Here is a 15,617-nt window from a genome sequence, read left to right on the forward strand (position 1 = left end):
CTGGCTGTCCAGCAGCAGACTGAAGGTGGCTGCTGCTGTGCACAGGTATATAAAGGCTCAGAGCCTATTATGACACGCGCAGCCAGCGTTCCATTGCCACATTCCATCTACTGCAGGCAGGATACCTGGCTGGCTGAATGTCGCTGAGAAGCTCACAGAGACCGCCATAAGCAACAGTTTAACAGAATGCCACAGAATAATCAACCAAACTTTTTGGGTTGGGTTCTCTTTTATAGTCTGCAGGCATTAAATGAAAGAAGTCAGTGTTCCAGCAGAAGGAGACAACGTTTCAGAAAAGGCATTGTAGCAAACCAAAAAAGAAATTTTAAGCGCAGCAGAGTAACCAGCGCACATACCTGTTAGCTCAGGTGAGTTTAAAAGGCTGCTGTTGATAACAAGGGCATTTGCTAAATAGATGGTGTGTGTGCAACAATATACTGAAAGGTCAATTATATTGTGCAGCTTATCTCACCACCTGTAGTTATTTAGGTGAAAGCTCCAAAATGCTTGCCTAATATGTCTGTTTATCCAAAAGGAAGTAAAAAGGGAGAGCTAGAAAGATAGCATTGCATCACATTACATGGCAATGCAATGCACAGTTGCTGAAGTTGAACCAAAATGAGCTTGTAATCTGGCTTCTGCAACTTTGAACATGAAAAATCCAATGAGGAGAAGAAAAGCAAAGCCAAAGAGTCCATCCCCAAATCCGACAAACAAGCAAAATGAACAAAAAACATTGAATTCAATTCTTTCTGATTTTAGAAACTGCATTAAAGAAGGGGTGCACCGGTCCTGGAGATACTGCAATACCAGGTCAATGCGTGGAGTGGACAGAGCAAGCTCTTTTTCCATCTCCCTGTTCTAAAAATCCATTTAATATATGGTCCCCAGATAGGGGACGTATCAGATATTAAACTGATAAGAACAGATACTACACTTGATCTTAGCCAAAAGGCCGAGAAGCGATAACCAGAATTGGTTTCAAACTACGGAGCCACCCAAGGATCCTGAAAAGTCCATTTGTGGAGATGAGCTCCTGGACTCCCGTTAAGAAGACATGTTGTCAACCTCTAGATCCCTTACATGCCTGCACTTTTCGGCTTGCTGCTGCTGCAATCCACGCGTTTTAGATCTGCATAACTCCACCTCTTTAAACACAGCACCTTCACCCCCTGCTGTTCCCACCCGCCTCAACACCGTTGGAAGGGAGGAGAACCAATTAAGGCGGGGGGTGGGGTGGAACGAGCAGCTGTCTACCCTTAGCAGGAGGGCTCCTGATTACATACCTCTCCTGCTGCTGCTGCTGCTGGCTGTCCAGCAGCAGACTGAAGGTGGCTGCTGCTGTGCACAGGTATATAAAGGCTCAGAGCCTATTATGACACGCGCAGCCAGCGTTCCATTGCCACATTCCATCTACTGCAGGCAGGATACCTGGCTGGCTGAATGTCGCTGAGAAGCTCACAGAGACCGCCATAAGCAACAGTTTAACAGAATGCCACAGACTAATCAACCAAACTTTTTGGGTTGGGTTCTCTTTTATAGTCTGCAGGCATTAAATGAAAGAAGTCAGTGTTCCAGCAGAAGGAGACAACGTTTCAGAAAAGGCATTGTAGCAAACCAAAAAAGAAATTTTAAGCGCAGCAGAGTAACCAGCGCACATACCTGTTAGCTCAGGTGAGTTTAAAAGGCTGCTGTTGATAACAAGGGCATTTGCTAAATAGATGGTGTGTGTGCAACAATATACTGAAAGGTCAATTATATTGTGCAGCTTATCTCACCACCTGTAGTTATTTAGGTGAAAGCTCCAAAATGCTTGCCTAATATGTCTGTTTATCCAAAAGGAAGTAAAAAGGGAGAGCTAGAAAGATAGCATTGCATCACATTACATGGCAATGCAATGCACAGTTGCTGAAGTTGAACCAAAATGAGCTTGTAATCTGGCTTCTGCAACTTTGAACATGAAAAATCCAATGAGGAGAAGAAAAGCAAAGCCAAAGAGTCCATCCCCAAATCCGACAAACAAGCAAAATGAACAAAAAACATTGAATTCAATTCTTTCTGATTTTAGAAACTGCATTAAAGAAGGGGTGCACCGGTCCTGGAGATACTGCAATACCAGGTCAATGCGTGGAGTGGACAGAGCAAGCTCTTTTTCCATCTCCCTGTTCTAAAAATCCATTTAATATATGGTCCCTAGATAGGGGACGTATCAGATATTAAACTGATAAGAACAGATACTACACTTGATCTTAGCCAAAAGGCCGAGAAGCGATAACCAGAATTGGTTTCAAACTACGGAGCCACCCAAGGATCCTGAAAAGTCCATTTGTGGAGATGAGCTCCTGGACTCCCGTTAAGAAGACATGTTGTCAACCTCTAGATCCCTTACATGCCTGCACTTTTCGGCTTGCTGCTGCTGCAATCCACGCGTTTTAGATCTGCATAACTCCACCTCTTTAAACACAGCACCTTCACCCCCTGCTGTTCCCACCCGCCTCAACACCGTTGGAAGGGAGGAGAACCAATTAAGGCGGGGGGTGGGGTGGAACGAGCAGCTGTCTACCCTTAGCAGGAGGGCTCCTGATTACATACCTCTCCTGCTGCTGCTGCTGCTGGCTGTCCAGCAGCAGACTGAAGGTGGCTGCTGCTGTGCACAGGTATATAAAGGCTCAGAGCCTATTATGACACGCGCAGCCAGCGTTCCATTGCCACATTCCATCTACTGCAGGCAGGATACCTGGCTGGCTGAATGTCGCTGAGAAGCTCACAGAGACCGCCATAAGCAACAGTTTAACAGAATGCCACAGACTAATCAACCAAACTTTTTGGGTTGGGTTCTCTTTTATAGTCTGCAGGCATTAAATGAAAGAAGTCAGTGTTCCAGCAGAAGGAGACAACGTTTCAGAAAAGGCATTGTAGCAAACCAAAAAAGAAATTTTAAGCGCAGCAGAGTAACCAGCGCACATACCTGTTAGCTCAGGTGAGTTTAAAAGGCTGCTGTTGATAACAAGGGCATTTGCTAAATAGATGGTGTGTGTGCAACAATATACTGAAAGGTCAATTATATTGTGCAGCTTATCTCACCACCTGTAGTTATTTAGGTGAAAGCTCCAAAATGCTTGCCTAATATGTCTGTTTATCCAAAAGGAAGTAAAAAGGGAGAGCTAGAAAGATAGCATTGCATCACATTACATGGCAATGCAATGCACAGTTGCTGAAGTTGAACCAAAATGAGCTTGTAATCTGGCTTCTGCAACTTTGAACATGAAAAATCCAATGAGGAGAAGAAAAGCAAAGCCAAAGAGTCCATCCCCAAATCCGACAAACAAGCAAAATGAACAAAAAACATTGAATTCAATTCTTTCTGATTTTAGAAACTGCATTAAAGAAGGGGTGCACCGGTCCTGGAGATACTGCAATACCAGGTCAATGCGTGGAGTGGACAGAGCAAGCTCTTTTTCCATCTCCCTGTTCTAAAAATCCATTTAATATATGGTCCCTAGATAGGGGACGTATCAGATATTAAACTGATAAGAACAGATACTACACTTGATCTTAGCCAAAAGGCCGAGAAGCGATAACCAGAATTGGTTTCAAACTACGGAGCCACCCAAGGATCCTGAAAAGTCCATTTGTGGAGATGAGCTCCTGGACTCCCGTTAAGAAGACATGTTGTCAACCTCTAGATCCCTTACATGCCTGCACTTTTCGGCTTGCTGCTGCTGCAATCCACGCGTTTTAGATCTGCATAACTCCACCTCTTTAAACACAGCACCTTCACCCCCTGCTGTTCCCACCCGCCTCAACACCGTTGGAAGGGAGGAGAACCAATTAAGGCGGGGGGTGGGGTGGAACGAGCAGCTGTCTACCCTTAGCAGGAGGGCTCCTGATTACATACCTCTCCTGCTGCTGCTGCTGCTGGCTGTCCAGCAGCAGACTGAAGGTGGCTGCTGCTGTGCACAGGTATATAAAGGCTCAGAGCCTATTATGACACGCGCAGCCAGCGTTCCATTGCCACATTCCATCTACTGCAGGCAGGATACCTGGCTGGCTGAATGTCGCTGAGAAGCTCACAGAGACCGCCATAAGCAACAGTTTAACAGAATGCCACAGACTAATCAACCAAACTTTTTGGGTTGGGTTCTCTTTTATAGTCTGCAGGCATTAAATGAAAGAAGTCAGTGTTCCAGCAGAAGGAGACAACGTTTCAGAAAAGGCATTGTAGCAAACCAAAAAAGAAATTTTAAGCGCAGCAGAGTAACCAGCGCACATACCTGTTAGCTCAGGTGAGTTTAAAAGGCTGCTGTTGATAACAAGGGCATTTGCTAAATAGATGGTGTGTGTGCAACAATATACTGAAAGGTCAATTATATTGTGCAGCTTATCTCACCACCTGTAGTTATTTAGGTGAAAGCTCCAAAATGCTTGCCTAATATGTCTGTTTATCCAAAAGGAAGTAAAAAGGGAGAGCTAGAAAGATAGCATTGCATCACATTACATGGCAATGCAATGCACAGTTGCTGAAGTTGAACCAAAATGAGCTTGTAATCTGGCTTCTGCAACTTTGAACATGAAAAATCCAATGAGGAGAAGAAAAGCAAAGCCAAAGAGTCCATCCCCAAATCCGACAAACAAGCAAAATGAACAAAAAACATTGAATTCAATTCTTTCTGATTTTAGAAACTGCATTAAAGAAGGGGTGCACCGGTCCTGGAGATACTGCAATACCAGGTCAATGCGTGGAGTGGACAGAGCAAGCTCTTTTTCCATCTCCCTGTTCTAAAAATCCATTTAATATATGGTCCCCAGATAGGGGACGTATCAGATATTAAACTGATAAGAACAGATACTACACTTGATCTTAGCCAAAAGGCCGAGAAGCGATAACCAGAATTGGTTTCAAACTACGGAGCCACCCAAGGATCCTGAAAAGTCCATTTGTGGAGATGAGCTCCTGGACTCCCGTTAAGAAGACATGTTGTCAACCTCTAGATCCCTTACATGCCTGCACTTTTCGGCTTGCTGCTGCTGCAATCCACGCGTTTTAGATCTGCATAACTCCACCTCTTTAAACACAGCACCTTCACCCCCTGCTGTTCCCACCCGCCTCAACACCGTTGGAAGGGAGGAGAACCAATTAAGGCGGGGGGTGGGGTGGAACGAGCAGCTGTCTACCCTTAGCAGGAGGGCTCCTGATTACATACCTCTCCTGCTGCTGCTGCTGCTGGCTGTCCAGCAGCAGACTGAAGGTGGCTGCTGCTGTGCACAGGTATATAAAGGCTCAGAGCCTATTATGACACGCGCAGCCAGCGTTCCATTGCCACATTCCATCTACTGCAGGCAGGATACCTGGCTGGCTGAATGTCGCTGAGAAGCTCACAGAGACCGCCATAAGCAACAGTTTAACAGAATGCCACAGACTAATCAACCAAACTTTTTGGGTTGGGTTCTCTTTTATAGTCTGCAGGCATTAAATGAAAGAAGTCAGTGTTCCAGCAGAAGGAGACAACGTTTCAGAAAAGGCATTGTAGCAAACCAAAAAAGAAATTTTAAGCGCAGCAGAGTAACCAGCGCACATACCTGTTAGCTCAGGTGAGTTTAAAAGGCTGCTGTTGATAACAAGGGCATTTGCTAAATAGATGGTGTGTGTGCAACAATATACTGAAAGGTCAATTATATTGTGCAGCTTATCTCACCACCTGTAGTTATTTAGGTGAAAGCTCCAAAATGCTTGCCTAATATGTCTGTTTATCCAAAAGGAAGTAAAAAGGGAGAGCTAGAAAGATAGCATTGCATCACATTACATGGCAATGCAATGCACAGTTGCTGAAGTTGAACCAAAATGAGCTTGTAATCTGGCTTCTGCAACTTTGAACATGAAAAATCCAATGAGGAGAAGAAAAGCAAAGCCAAAGAGTCCATCCCCAAATCCGACAAACAAGCAAAATGAACAAAAAACATTGAATTCAATTCTTTCTGATTTTAGAAACTGCATTAAAGAAGGGGTGCACCGGTCCTGGAGATACTGCAATACCAGGTCAATGCGTGGAGTGGACAGAGCAAGCTCTTTTTCCATCTCCCTGTTCTAAAAATCCATTTAATATATGGTCCCCAGATAGGGGACGTATCAGATATTAAACTGATAAGAACAGATACTACACTTGATCTTAGCCAAAAGGCCGAGAAGCGATAACCAGAATTGGTTTCAAACTACGGAGCCACCCAAGGATCCTGAAAAGTCCATTTGTGGAGATGAGCTCCTGGACTCCCGTTAAGAAGACATGTTGTCAACCTCTAGATCCCTTACATGCCTGCACTTTTCGGCTTGCTGCTGCTGCAATCCACGCGTTTTAGATCTGCATAACTCCACCTCTTTAAACACAGCACCTTCACCCCCTGCTGTTCCCACCCGCCTCAACACCGTTGGAAGGGAGGAGAACCAATTAAGGCGGGGGGTGGGGTGGAACGAGCAGCTGTCTACCCTTAGCAGGAGGGCTCCTGATTACATACCTCTCCTGCTGCTGCTGCTGCTGGCTGTCCAGCAGCAGACTGAAGGTGGCTGCTGCTGTGCACAGGTATATAAAGGCTCAGAGCCTATTATGACACGCGCAGCCAGCGTTCCATTGCCACATTCCATCTACTGCAGGCAGGATACCTGGCTGGCTGAATGTCGCTGAGAAGCTCACAGAGACCGCCATAAGCAACAGTTTAACAGAATGCCACAGACTAATCAACCAAACTTTTTGGGTTGGGTTCTCTTTTATAGTCTGCAGGCATTAAATGAAAGAAGTCAGTGTTCCAGCAGAAGGAGACAACGTTTCAGAAAAGGCATTGTAGCAAACCAAAAAAGAAATTTTAAGCGCAGCAGAGTAACCAGCGCACATACCTGTTAGCTCAGGTGAGTTTAAAAGGCTGCTGTTGATAACAAGGGCATTTGCTAAATAGATGGTGTGTGTGCAACAATATACTGAAAGGTCAATTATATTGTGCAGCTTATCTCACCACCTGTAGTTATTTAGGTGAAAGCTCCAAAATGCTTGCCTAATATGTCTGTTTATCCAAAAGGAAGTAAAAAGGGAGAGCTAGAAAGATAGCATTGCATCACATTACATGGCAATGCAATGCACAGTTGCTGAAGTTGAACCAAAATGAGCTTGTAATCTGGCTTCTGCAACTTTGAACATGAAAAATCCAATGAGGAGAAGAAAAGCAAAGCCAAAGAGTCCATCCCCAAATCCGACAAACAAGCAAAATGAACAAAAAACATTGAATTCAATTCTTTCTGATTTTAGAAACTGCATTAAAGAAGGGGTGCACCGGTCCTGGAGATACTGCAATACCAGGTCAATGCGTGGAGTGGACAGAGCAAGCTCTTTTTCCATCTCCCTGTTCTAAAAATCCATTTAATATATGGTCCCCAGATAGGGGACGTATCAGATATTAAACTGATAAGAACAGATACTACACTTGATCTTAGCCAAAAGGCCGAGAAGCGATAACCAGAATTGGTTTCAAACTACGGAGCCACCCAAGGATCCTGAAAAGTCCATTTGTGGAGATGAGCTCCTGGACTCCCGTTAAGAAGACATGTTGTCAACCTCTAGATCCCTTACATGCCTGCACTTTTCGGCTTGCTGCTGCTGCAATCCACGCGTTTTAGATCTGCATAACTCCACCTCTTTAAACACAGCACCTTCACCCCCTGCTGTTCCCACCCGCCTCAACACCGTTGGAAGGGAGGAGAACCAATTAAGGCGGGGGGTGGGGTGGAACGAGCAGCTGTCTACCCTTAGCAGGAGGGCTCCTGATTACATACCTCTCCTGCTGCTGCTGCTGCTGGCTGTCCAGCAGCAGACTGAAGGTGGCTGCTGCTGTGCACAGGTATATAAAGGCTCAGAGCCTATTATGACACGCGCAGCCAGCGTTCCATTGCCACATTCCATCTACTGCAGGCAGGATACCTGGCTGGCTGAATGTCGCTGAGAAGCTCACAGAGACCGCCATAAGCAACAGTTTAACAGAATGCCACAGACTAATCAACCAAACTTTTTGGGTTGGGTTCTCTTTTATAGTCTGCAGGCATTAAATGAAAGAAGTCAGTGTTCCAGCAGAAGGAGACAACGTTTCAGAAAAGGCATTGTAGCAAACCAAAAAAGAAATTTTAAGCGCAGCAGAGTAACCAGCGCACATACCTGTTAGCTCAGGTGAGTTTAAAAGGCTGCTGTTGATAACAAGGGCATTTGCTAAATAGATGGTGTGTGTGCAACAATATACTGAAAGGTCAATTATATTGTGCAGCTTATCTCACCACCTGTAGTTATTTAGGTGAAAGCTCCAAAATGCTTGCCTAATATGTCTGTTTATCCAAAAGGAAGTAAAAAGGGAGAGCTAGAAAGATAGCATTGCATCACATTACATGGCAATGCAATGCACAGTTGCTGAAGTTGAACCAAAATGAGCTTGTAATCTGGCTTCTGCAACTTTGAACATGAAAAATCCAATGAGGAGAAGAAAAGCAAAGCCAAAGAGTCCATCCCCAAATCCGACAAACAAGCAAAATGAACAAAAAACATTGAATTCAATTCTTTCTGATTGTAGAAACTGCATTAAAGAAGGGGTGCACCGGTCCTGGAGATACTGCAATACCAGGTCAATGCGTGGAGTGGACAGAGCAAGCTCTTTTTCCATCTCCCTGTTCTAAAAATCCATTTAATATATGGTCCCCAGATAGGGGACGTATCAGATATTAAACTGATAAGAACAGATACTACACTTGATCTTAGCCAAAAGGCCGAGAAGCGATAACCAGAATTGGTTTCAAACTACGGAGCCACCCAAGGATCCTGAAAAGTCCATTTGTGGAGATGAGCTCCTGGACTCCCGTTAAGAAGACATGTTGTCAACCTCTAGATCCCTTACATGCCTGCACTTTTCTGCTTTGCTGCTGCTGCAATCCAAGCGTTTTAGATCTGCATAACTCCACCTCTTTAAACACAGCACCTTCACCCCCTGCTGTTCCCACCCGCCTCAACACCGTTGGAAGGGAGGAGAACCAATTAAGGCGGGGGGTGGGGTGGAACGAGCAGCTGTCTACCCTTAGCAGGAGGGCTCCTGATTACATACCTCTCCTGCTGCTGCTGCTGCTGGCTGTCCAGCAACAGACTGAAGGTGGCTGCTGCTGTGCACAGGTATATAAAGGCTCAGAGCCTATTATGACACGCGCAGCCAGCGTTCCATTGCCACATTCCATCTACTGCAGGCAGGATACCTGGCTGGCTGAATGTCGCTGAGAAGCTCACAGAGACCGCCATAAGCAACAGTTTAACAGAATGCCACAGACTAATCAACCAAACTTTTTGGGTTGGGTTCTCTTTTATAGTCTGCAGGCATTAAATGAAAGAAGTCAGTGTTCCAGCAGAAGGAGACAACGTTTCAGAAAAGGCATTGTAGCAAACCAAAAAAGAAATTTTAAGCGCAGCAGAGTAACCAGCGCACATACCTGTTAGCTCAGGTGAGTTTAAAAGGCTGCTGTTGATAACAAGGGCATTTGCTAAATAGATGGTGTGTGTGCAACAATATACTGAAAGGTCAATTATATTGTGCAGCTTATCTCACCACCTGTAGTTATTTAGGTGAAAGCTCCAAAATGCTTGCCTAATATGTCTGTTTATCCAAAAGGAAGTAAAAAGGGAGAGCTAGAAAGATAGCATTGCATCACATTACATGGCAATGCAATGCACAGTTGCGGAGGTTGAACCAAAATGAGCTTGTAATCTGGCTTCTGCAACTTTGAACATGAAAAATCCAATGAGGAGAAGAAAAGCAAAGCCAAAGAGTCCATCCCCAAATCCGACAAACAAGCAAAATGAACAAAAAACATTGAATTCAATTCTTTCTGATTTTAGAAACTGCATTAAAGAAGGGGTGCACCGGTCCTGGAGATACTGCAATACCAGGTCAATGCGTGGAGTGGACAGAGCAAGCTCTTTTTCCATCTCCCTGTTCTAAAAATCCATTTAATATATGGTCCCCAGATAGGGGACGTATCAGATATTAAACTGATAAGAACAGATACTACACTTGATCTTAGCCAAAAGGCCGAGAAGCGATAACCAGAATTGGTTTCAAACTACGGAGCCACCCAAGGATCCTGAAAAGTCCATTTGTGGAGATGAGCTCCTGGACTCCCGTTAAGAAGACATGTTGTCAACCTCTAGATCCCTTACATGCCTGCACTTTTCGGCTTGCTGCTGCTGCAATCCACGCGTTTTAGATCTGCATAACTCCACCTCTTTAAACACAGCACCTTCACCCCCTGCTGTTCCCACCCGCCTCAACACCGTTGGAAGGGAGGAGAACCAATTAAGGCGGGGGGTGGGGTGGAACGAGCAGCTGTCTACCCTTAGCAGGAGGGCTCCTGATTACATACCTCTCCTGCTGCTGCTGCTGGCTGTCCAGCAGCAGACTGAAGGTGGCTGCTGCTGTGCACAGGTATATAAAGGCTCAGAGCCTATTATGACACGCGCAGCCAGCGTTCCATTGCCACATTCCATCTACTGCAGGCAGGATACCTGGCTGGCTGAATGTCGCTGAGAAGCTCACAGAGACCGCCATAAGCAACAGTTTAACAGAATGCCACAGACTAATCAACCAAACTTTTTGGGTTGGGTTCTCTTTTATAGTCTGCAGGCATTAAATGAAAGAAGTCAGTGTTCCAGCAGAAGGAGACAACGTTTCAGAAAAGGCATTGTAGCAAACCAAAAAAGAAATTTTAAGCGCAGCAGAGTAACCAGCGCACATACCTGTTAGCTCAGGTGAGTTTAAAAGGCTGCTGTTGATAACAAGGGCATTTGCTAAATAGATGGTGTGTGTGCAACAATATACTGAAAGGTCAATTATATTGTGCAGCTTATCTCACCACCTGTAGTTATTTAGGTGAAAGCTCCAAAATGCTTGCCTAATATGTCTGTTTATCCAAAAGGAAGTAAAAAGGGAGAGCTAGAAAGATAGCATTGCATCACATTACATGGCAATGCAATGCACAGTTGCTGAAGTTGAACCAAAATGAGCTTGTAATCTGGCTTCTGCAACTTTGAACATGAAAAATCCAATGAGGAGAAGAAAAGCAAAGCCAAAGAGTCCATCCCAAAATCCGACAAACAAGCAAAATGAACAAAAAACATTGAATTCAATTCTTTCTGATTTTAGAAACTGCATTAAAGAAGGGGTGCACCGGTCCTGGAGATACTGCAATACCAGGTCAATGCGTGGAGTGGACAGAGCAAGCTCTTTTTCCATCTCCCTGTTCTAAAAATCCATTTAATATATGGTCCCCAGATAGGGGACGTATCAGATATTAAACTGATAAGAACAGATACTACACTTGATCTTAGCCAAAAGGCCGAGAAGCGATAACCAGAATTGGTTTCAAACTACGGAGCCACCCAAGGATCCTGAAAAGTCCATTTGTGGAGATGAGCTCCTGGACTCCCGTTAAGAAGACATGTTGTCAACCTCTAGATCCCTTACATGCCTGCACTTTTCGGCTTGCTGCTGCTGCAATCCACGCGTTTTAGATCTGCATAACTCCACCTCTTTAAACACAGCACCTTCACCCCCTGCTGTTCCCACCCGCCTCAACACCGTTGGAAGGGAGGAGAACCAATTAAGGCGGGGGGTGGGGTGGAACGAGCAGCTGTCTACCCTTAGCAGGAGGGCTCCTGATTACATACCTCTCCTGCTGCTGCTGCTGCTGGCTGTCCAGCAGCAGACTGAAGGTGGCTGCTGCTGTGCACAGGTATATAAAGGCTCAGAGCCTATTATGACACGCGCAGCCAGCGTTCCATTGCCACATTCCATCTACTGCAGGCAGGATACCTGGCTGGCTGAATGTCGCTGAGAAGCTCACAGAGACCGCCATAAGCAACAGTTTAACAGAATGCCACAGACTAATCAACCAAACTTTTTGGGTTGGGTTCTCTTTTATAGTCTGCAGGCATTAAATGAAAGAAGTCAGTGTTCCAGCAGAAGGAGACAACGTTTCAGAAAAGGCATTGTAGCAAACCAAAAAAGAAATTTTAAGCGCAGCAGAGTAACCAGCGCACATACCTGTTAGCTCAGGTGAGTTTAAAAGGCTGCTGTTGATAACAAGGGCATTTGCTAAATAGATGGTGTGTGTGCAACAATATACTGAAAGGTCAATTATATTGTGCAGCTTATCTCACCACCTGTAGTTATTTAGGTGAAAGCTCCAAAATGCTTGCCTAATATGTCTGTTTATCCAAAAGGAAGTAAAAAGGGAGAGCTAGAAAGATAGCATTGCATCACATTACATGGCAATGCAATGCACAGTTGCTGAAGTTGAACCAAAATGAGCTTGTAATCTGGCTTCTGCAACTTTGAACATGAAAAATCCAATGAGGAGAAGAAAAGCAAAGCCAAAGAGTCCATCCCCAAATCCGACAAACAAGCAAAATGAACAAAAAACATTGAATTCAATTCTTTCTGATTGTAGAAACTGCATTAAAGAAGGGGTGCACCGGTCCTGGAGATACTGCAATACCAGGTCAATGCGTGGAGTGGACAGAGCAAGCTCTTTTTCCATCTCCCTGTTCTAAAAATCCATTTAATATATGGTCCCCAGATAGGGGACGTATCAGATATTAAACTGATAAGAACAGATACTACACTTGATCTTAGCCAAAAGGCCGAGAAGCGATAACCAGAATTGGTTTCAAACTACGGAGCCACCCAAGGATCCTGAAAAGTCCATTTGTGGAGATGAGCTCCTGGACTCCCGTTAAGAAGACATGTTGTCAACCTCTAGATCCCTTACATGCCTGCACTTTTCGGCTTTGCTGCTGCTGCAATCCAAGCGTTTTAGATCTGCATAACTCCACCTCTTTAAACACAGCACCTTCACCCCCTGCTGTTCCCACCCGCCTCAACACCGTTGGAAGGGAGGAGAACCAATTAAGGCGGGGGGTGGGGTGGAACGAGCAGCTGTCTACCCTTAGCAGGAGGGCTCCTGATTACATACCTCTCCTGCTGCTGCTGCTGCTGGCTGTCCAGCAACAGACTGAAGGTGGCTGCTGCTGTGCACAGGTATATAAAGGCTCAGAGCCTATTATGACACGCGCAGCCAGCGTTCCATTGCCACATTCCATCTACTGCAGGCAGGATACCTGGCTGGCTGAATGTCGCTGAGAAGCTCACAGAGACCGCCATAAGCAACAGTTTAACAGAATGCCACAGACTAATCAACCAAACTTTTTGGGTTGGGTTCTCTTTTATAGTCTGCAGGCATTAAATGAAAGAAGTCAGTGTTCCAGCAGAAGGAGACAACGTTTCAGAAAAGGCATTGTAGCAAACCAAAAAAGAAATTTTAAGCGCAGCAGAGTAACCAGCGCACATACCTGTTAGCTCAGGTGAGTTTAAAAGGCTGCTGTTGATAACAAGGGCATTTGCTAAATAGATGGTGTGTGTGCAACAATATACTGAAAGGTCAATTATATTGTGCAGCTTATCTCACCACCTGTAGTTATTTAGGTGAAAGCTCCAAAATGCTTGCCTAATATGTCTGTTTATCCAAAAGGAAGTAAAAAGGGAGAGCTAGAAAGATAGCATTGCATCACATTACATGGCAATGCAATGCACAGTTGCGGAGGTTGAACCAAAATGAGCTTGTAATCTGGCTTCTGCAACTTTGAACATGAAAAATCCAATGAGGAGAAGAAAAGCAAAGCCAAAGAGTCCATCCCCAAATCCGACAAACAAGCAAAATGAACAAAAAACATTGAATTCAATTCTTTCTGATTTTAGAAACTGCATTAAAGAAGGGGTGCACCGGTCCTGGAGATACTGCAATACCAGGTCAATGCGTGGAGTGGACAGAGCAAGCTCTTTTTCCATCTCCCTGTTCTAAAAATCCATTTAATATATGGTCCCCAGATAGGGGACGTATCAGATATTAAACTGATAAGAACAGATACTACACTTGATCTTAGCCAAAAGGCCGAGAAGCGATAACCAGAATTGGTTTCAAACTACGGAGCCACCCAAGGATCCTGAAAAGTCCATTTGTGGAGATGAGCTCCTGGACTCCCGTTAAGAAGACATGTTGTCAACCTCTAGATCCCTTACATGCCTGCACTTTTCGGCTTGCTGCTGCTGCAATCCACGCGTTTTAGATCTGCATAACTCCACCTCTTTAAACACAGCACCTTCACCCCCTGCTGTTCCCACCCGCCTCAACACCGTTGGAAGGGAGGAGAACCAATTAAGGCGGGGGGTGGGGTGGAACGAGCAGCTGTCTACCCTTAGCAGGAGGGCTCCTGATTACATACCTCTCCTGCTGCTGCTGCTGCTGGCTGTCCAGCAGCAGACTGAAGGTGGCTGCTGCTGTGCACAGGTATATAAAGGCTCAGAGCCTATTATGACACGCGCAGCCAGCGTTCCATTGCCACATTCCATCTACTGCAGGCAGGATACCTGGCTGGCTGAATGTCGCTGAGAAGCTCACAGAGACCGCCATAAGCAACAGTTTAACAGAATGCCACAGACTAATCAACCAAACTTTTTGGGTTGGGTTCTCTTTTATAGTCTGCAGGCATTAAATGAAAGAAGTCAGTGTTCCAGCAGAAGGAGACAACGTTTCAGAAAAGGCATTGTAGCAAACCAAAAAAGAAATTTTAAGCGCAGCAGAGTAACCAGCGCACATACCTGTTAGCTCAGGTGAGTTTAAAAGGCTGCTGTTGATAACAAGGGCATTTGCTAAATAGATGGTGTGTGTGCAACAATATACTGAAAGGTCAATTATATTGTGCAGCTTATCTCACCACCTGTAGTTATTTAGGTGAAAGCTCCAAAATGCTTGCCTAATATGTCTGTTTATCCAAAAGGAAGTAAAAAGGGAGAGCTAGAAAGATAGCATTGCATCACATTACATGGCAATGCAATGCACAGTTGCTGAAGTTGAACCAAAATGAGCTTGTAATCTGGCTTCTGCAACTTTGAACATGAAAAATCCAATGAGGAGAAGAAAAGCAAAGCCAAAGAGTCCATCCCCAAATCCGACAAACAAGCAAAATGAACAAAAAACATTGAATTCAATTCTTTCTGATTGTAGAAACTGCATTAAAGAAGGGGTGCACCGGTCCTGGAGATACTGCAATACCAGGTCAATGCGTGGAGTGGACAGAGCAAGCTCTTTTTCCATCTCCCTGTTCTAAAAATCCATTTAATATATGGTCCCCAGATAGGGGACGTATCAGATATTAAACTGATAAGAACAGATACTACACTTGATCTTAGCCAAAAGGCCGAGAAGCGATAACCAGAATTGGTTTCAAACTACGGAGCCACCCAAGGATCCTGAAAAGTCCATTTGTGGAGATGAGCTCCTGGACTCCCGTTAAGAAGACATGTTGTCAACCTCTAGATCCCTTACATGCCTGCACTTTTCGGCTTGCTGCTGCTGCAATCCACGCGTTTTAGATCTGCATAACTCCACCTCTTTAAACACAGCACCTTCACCCCCTGCTGTTCCCACCCGCCTCAACACCGTTGGAAGGGAGGAGAACCAATTAAGGCGGGGGGTGGGGTGGAACGAGCAGCTG

General features: G+C 45.0%; 12 non-coding genes across 12 annotated transcripts; all 12 read right to left on the reverse strand.

The window, feature by feature from the left end:
* Window positions 1-776: 776 nt before the first annotated feature.
* On the reverse strand, window positions 777-967 carry LOC141228230 (U2 spliceosomal RNA). Its single transcript, XR_012295149.1, has one exon. It is a non-coding gene; the product is annotated as a U2 spliceosomal RNA (small nuclear RNA).
* Window positions 968-2,082: 1,115 nt separating this feature from the next.
* Window positions 2,083-2,273, reverse strand: LOC141228272 (U2 spliceosomal RNA). The gene has a single exon (XR_012295188.1). It is a non-coding gene; the product is annotated as a U2 spliceosomal RNA (small nuclear RNA).
* A 1,115-nt stretch (window positions 2,274-3,388) lies between these two features.
* Window positions 3,389-3,579, reverse strand: LOC141228273 (U2 spliceosomal RNA). The gene has a single exon (XR_012295189.1). It is a non-coding gene; the product is annotated as a U2 spliceosomal RNA (small nuclear RNA).
* A 1,115-nt stretch (window positions 3,580-4,694) lies between these two features.
* Window positions 4,695-4,885, reverse strand: LOC141228242 (U2 spliceosomal RNA). Its single transcript, XR_012295160.1, has one exon. It is a non-coding gene; the product is annotated as a U2 spliceosomal RNA (small nuclear RNA).
* A 1,115-nt stretch (window positions 4,886-6,000) lies between these two features.
* On the reverse strand, window positions 6,001-6,191 carry LOC141228253 (U2 spliceosomal RNA). Its single transcript, XR_012295171.1, has one exon. It is a non-coding gene; the product is annotated as a U2 spliceosomal RNA (small nuclear RNA).
* Window positions 6,192-7,306: 1,115 nt separating this feature from the next.
* On the reverse strand, window positions 7,307-7,497 carry LOC141228265 (U2 spliceosomal RNA). The gene has a single exon (XR_012295182.1). It is a non-coding gene; the product is annotated as a U2 spliceosomal RNA (small nuclear RNA).
* A 1,115-nt stretch (window positions 7,498-8,612) lies between these two features.
* On the reverse strand, window positions 8,613-8,803 carry LOC141228277 (U2 spliceosomal RNA). The gene has a single exon (XR_012295193.1). It is a non-coding gene; the product is annotated as a U2 spliceosomal RNA (small nuclear RNA).
* Window positions 8,804-9,919: 1,116 nt separating this feature from the next.
* LOC141228289 (U2 spliceosomal RNA) lies at window positions 9,920-10,110 on the reverse strand. Its single transcript, XR_012295204.1, has one exon. It is a non-coding gene; the product is annotated as a U2 spliceosomal RNA (small nuclear RNA).
* A 1,112-nt stretch (window positions 10,111-11,222) lies between these two features.
* Window positions 11,223-11,413, reverse strand: LOC141228301 (U2 spliceosomal RNA). Its single transcript, XR_012295216.1, has one exon. It is a non-coding gene; the product is annotated as a U2 spliceosomal RNA (small nuclear RNA).
* Window positions 11,414-12,528: 1,115 nt separating this feature from the next.
* On the reverse strand, window positions 12,529-12,719 carry LOC141228312 (U2 spliceosomal RNA). Its single transcript, XR_012295227.1, has one exon. It is a non-coding gene; the product is annotated as a U2 spliceosomal RNA (small nuclear RNA).
* Window positions 12,720-13,835: 1,116 nt separating this feature from the next.
* Window positions 13,836-14,026, reverse strand: LOC141228323 (U2 spliceosomal RNA). The gene has a single exon (XR_012295238.1). It is a non-coding gene; the product is annotated as a U2 spliceosomal RNA (small nuclear RNA).
* Window positions 14,027-15,141: 1,115 nt separating this feature from the next.
* LOC141228334 (U2 spliceosomal RNA) lies at window positions 15,142-15,332 on the reverse strand. The gene has a single exon (XR_012295249.1). It is a non-coding gene; the product is annotated as a U2 spliceosomal RNA (small nuclear RNA).
* Window positions 15,333-15,617: the final 285 nt, after the last annotated feature.

This window comes from Phyllobates terribilis, unplaced genomic scaffold, assembly GCF_046119375.1.
Source record: "Phyllobates terribilis strain yellow unplaced genomic scaffold, ASM4611937v1 Scaffold_437__1_contigs__length_1545540, whole genome shotgun sequence".
NCBI classification, from domain to species: domain Eukaryota; kingdom Metazoa; phylum Chordata; class Amphibia; order Anura; family Dendrobatidae; genus Phyllobates; species Phyllobates terribilis.